The 4,863-nt window shown below is 36.2% G+C and overlaps 1 pseudogene; it reads left to right on the forward strand.

The window, feature by feature from the left end:
- The first annotated feature begins 3,039 nt into the window (after positions 1-3,039).
- LOC130826903 (elongation factor 1-alpha-like) lies at positions 3,040-4,450 on the forward strand (annotated as a pseudogene).
- Positions 4,451-4,863: the final 413 nt, after the last annotated feature.

Genomic DNA, 4,863 nt, shown 5'->3' on the forward strand with positions numbered 1-4,863 from the left:
TATATGTGTTTTTTATTCATAATTATAATTATTAATACTAATAATTTTGCTGGTTATTAAAAAATTATATGACAGACTTTTATTAGTTGTGATTTGCTTATATAGTAATTTTTGATTTATTGTTATTTGGTAATCACTATGTTTTCCTTATTTAATCAAATAGTTATATTTGAAAGTATTGCTAAATGCGTAATAATGTTAAACCTATTTTTAATTACTATTATTGGCCCATTTGATTTTTTAACGTTTATCAATGCACATACCTAATCATAAATGTTTCAAATCGCTTTAAATTAAAATTTGTAAAATATTGATGATAATAAAATTTACAACAATATGAATCAAGTAAGATCCCACTTGACTATATTTTAACGTATAGATTAAGAAAAAAATACAAATTAATCTTTGCATATTATCAAAAAAATCAAATGAAACATTAATAGTGAATAGGTGGGTATGGGTATGGACTATGGAGGAGGGCATGCCGCATCCACCCGCCTATTTTGTCATCTTTTGATAATGATAATGGTATTTATTCATTATAAATAAAAAGAGTCTAAGGCTTCTTCACTATTCACATTTTGGAAATGAATAGTGTTTTTGCTTAGTCATCTTCCACTTTATCTATGGTGTTACACACATGTGGTTAATTGCATATATATTGGGTTTTTTTTTTTTTGTGTTTTTGCAAGTAGGATAGTTGTTTGGCTTGGTCATGTGCATTTGGGGTTACACATGTCGTGGATTGCATGTGTTTTTGCATGTAGGTTGCTTATATATCAATCATCATAGCCAAAATCTGAATTTTGATATTCTAATTGTAATTTACTGCTTAAATCATCTCCAGTCACACACAAGTGTTTGTCTTTGTGCTCAAAGATTTACTTTTATGGTTATTGATTTTGAAAGAATATATGTTGTCATTGAAGTCGTTGTGTTCTGTGTTTGCTTCTATGATCAGTATTTTCTAGATCATTGAAACATTTTTTCTGTAGGTGAGCATTGTGATGGATCAAATGCTGCGGCTTGTTCATGCATGTGGGCTACCTGTTGAGGATGTCGACTTCATCAACTATGATGGAAAGACAATGAACAAAGTGTTGATGGGGGTTTCTATCTACACCCTCCTTTCATAGGTTACTTTACATAATTTCTTAACGAATACTTGTAGGAAGGCTAGAAGGCTACAACATTCCATGTAACTTGACCATATCATGCTTCATTATCTTGCCCCTGAGAGCGCTCTTTGGCTTTCATGCAGTGACAGAAGTTGTTCCCATCATTGCGGCATGCAGCTATTGTTTGTTGGACAAGTTGTGATGATGTACGTGAGTGTCATTGTTGCTGCTGTTGAAGTGAACTTGTGATGATGTGTGTGAATGTCATTACTGTTGTGTGTGGTTGTCATTGTTGTCATGTTGTTTCATTCAAGATGCTTCTGCCTCTTCATGAAGCAGGCTGTTTCTGCACTTATAACTATCCATTACTTGGTTCGTTGTTCTTTGTTCTCTTCATCAGAAATACTTGGGAATTAGAATCCTTCATCTGATGGACAATGTGAAAATGTAAGAGCTTATTTCAATGCAGCCAACCAACCAGGTTTAGGCAGCAACATCAAAGAAATCATTTGAGTTTGTTCATGTTGAGAAGCAAATAGAACAAGCTGTCAGCAACCATCTTTTGAGTGCAATAGTATTTTGCCATTCCCATGAGCTTTGTGTTGAATAGCAAGGGTGGTAAAGTTTTCTTACATTCCCATGAGCTTTCAAGGGCTTGACTTTCATCAAGACTCTATATGCAAATAGTATTCTACCATTGACAACTTGACTGTTCCAGCTTGTTTGAATATTTTAAACAAAAGTACAGCTAAAGATTGCTGCACTATTTCATGTGATCATCATTTTTACTTGCTTGTGTTATTCCTATATTTACATAAATCAGACCAAGACCAAAACCTTCCATTGAACAAGATAAGCAAAATTAGAAGAAAAAAGAATTACATAAAAGGACGTCGAGCCCTGCATAATTCTCCAGCTGTCCACCTTTTCTTCCCCTTGCCCTTTGATCTACATAAAGTGTAGAGACATCAGTTAAAGATTAATCAGATTTAATCTTGAGATCAAGTAACATTAAATGAAACTTACTCCCTGGTAAAAAGATTAATCAGTGTTGCCCTAGGTATCATATCCAACTGCATAACACAAGGTTAAATCGGTTATATTAATGATAGTAGACCTTAAGACTAAATATTGCCCACTAAATTAAAGAATTAGTGTCACTAATCATCAACCAACACGGAACTGATTATAATTGTTAAACTCCAAGTGCACAATCTTATAAGAGAACCAAAGAACTTCATTGATGCACATTTGTACAAACTCCTTGTGTGTATCAACTTTAAACTCTAAAAGATGACCATTTAATCTTAGATTTCTCAAATGCAAAAAGAATAACTCACCCCTTCTGTGCAACCATGCTAACAAAAACATGGATCTCAAGGTGCAATAGCTTGTGATTAGTATAATGTGCCATCGTCGCACAGAACTGCATGTCACCAAAAGATCAAAGCAGAAACATCAAGTCATAAAAACCCATGAATGATCCGTTGAGTGAAATATAAGCAGAAGCATTTTCCCTTATATCTTGCCTCTGTTTCATTTGCCTCGTTTGGGAAGTTTGAGAAATTGTTAATTTCTAAAGAAATGTAAACAATGTGTGTGTAACTGTAAGCTCTAGGTAGACGGCTCTAGGTACACCTACCAAAATGGCCAATTTTGTTGATTTTGAGTTGGTCAAGTTCAACCCAATGGGTCAATGCTGTCTTATTTTGCTGTTAGACATAGCATTTTGGTAATGCATATGAAGGTGAATCGGCAGTTTTTGTTCTTGCTGTCACGACATGTTGAACCTGTTTGTTGTGCCTAAGTAGTCCTTTATGACGAGACTGGAATACAATCTAAAAGCATATAAAATAGAACTGTGTGGATGGTATGAGTTTGAGGATTTTTAGTTGTCGTTGGTGTCTAAATTCAGTGGTAATCTAATTGCAGGTTAACAGTACTTAAGTGATCATGGGTAAGGAAAAGATTCACATCAGTAAATGAGTTATGAATACATAAAGAATTTTCATAACAAACTGTACTAAAAACTTTGACATACTTATAATCCTGTTACAATGATATTCTTCTTTGTATTTTCCGTTGTATTCTCTTTCTATATTCTTTATCCTTTTCAATTTGGCTATATTTCTTCTGTACAAATTCCAGTGATTGCTTTATGGAAATTTGAGACTAAAAAGTACTACTGCATTGTCATTGACGCTCCTGGACATCGTGACTTCATCAAGAACATGATTACTGGAACTTCTCAAGTTGACTCCACCACTGGAGGTTTTGAGGCTGGTATTTCCAAGGATGGTCAAACCCGTGAGCATGCCCTTCAGTTCTGATGAAATAAATCATGTCCTTTGGTTTGTCTATTACAAGTCTGTAGTGTTTCAGTTCTGTTGTGGCTCCTTGTTTCCTAGAACAGATAGATGCCACAACACCCAAATACTCGAAGCTAGGTATGATGAAATTGTGAAAGAGGTCTCTTCGTGCCTCAAGAAGGTTGGTTACAACCCAGACAAAATCCCATTCATACCCATTTCTGGGTTTGAGGGTGACAATATGATAGAGATCTACCAATCTTGAGTGGTACAAAGGACCAACCCTTCTTGAGGCCCTTGACTTGATCAATGAACCAAAGAGACCATCAGACAAGCCCCTCTGTCTTCCTCTCCAGGATGTCTACAAGATTGGAAGTATTGGAACTGTGCCTATTGGACGTGTTGAGACTGGTATCCTAAAGCCTGGTATGGTTGTTACCTTCGTTCCTACTAGCCTGACCACTGAAGTTAAGTCAGTTGAGATGCACCATGAGTCTCTTCCCGAGGCTCTTCCTGGTGACAATGTGGATTTTAATGTGAAGAATGTTGCTGTCAAGGATCTCAAGAGTGGCTACGTGGCTTTGGACTCCAAGAACGACCCTGCTAAGGAAGGAGCAAATTTCACTGCACAGGTCATCATTATGAACCACCCTGGACAGATTGGAAATGGTTATGCCCCAGTCCTCGACTGTCACACCTCCAACATTGCTGTTAAGTTTTCTGAGCTAATGACCTAGATTGATAGACGTTCAGGTAAGGAGCTCGAGAAAGAGCCCAAGTTTTTGAAGAATGGGGATGCTGGTATGGTGAAGATGATTCCCACCAAGCCCATGGTAGTGAAAACTTTTGCCTGAGTACTCACCGCTTGGTCACTTTGCCGTCAGAGACATGAGGCAGAATGTTGCCGTGGTTGTCATCAAGAGTGTCGAAAATAAAGAACCCACTGGTGCTAAAGTCACCAAAGCTGCTCAGAAAAAGAAATGACCCTTTTTCGCATTCCTTGCAGTACATGAGCATTCCAAAACTGATTATTATAAAGATTTGGCGGTGTATGTCATTAGTATCTCCGTTTTATGCTTACGTCTTGATTTTATGTATTGTAGTCTAGCCTTGTCTCCAACGTCCAGTACACATTCACATAATTGGGTACTTGATCATCGGTGGTGAGGTTTTGAACTTGTATGTGTATTTTATTCAGAAATCAGAAATAATAAAAAAAATCACTTTATCATTGATTCATAGTACATGATCACATCCATAATCCAAGACCTCGAATCTAATCTAAGTTACTCTTCAATTGATATAACACCCCAATATGATTTCCAATGTCTATACAATCATTAGAATACATAGAAATATTAAAAATACACTGTTGTTACAGGAGTAGCACCGAGAGATGATATCACCATGAGACTAAACATTAATAGCAAGACTAA

Source organism: Amaranthus tricolor, chromosome 11 (assembly GCF_026212465.1).
Source record: "Amaranthus tricolor cultivar Red isolate AtriRed21 chromosome 11, ASM2621246v1, whole genome shotgun sequence".
NCBI lineage: Eukaryota > Viridiplantae > Streptophyta > Magnoliopsida > Caryophyllales > Amaranthaceae > Amaranthus > Amaranthus tricolor.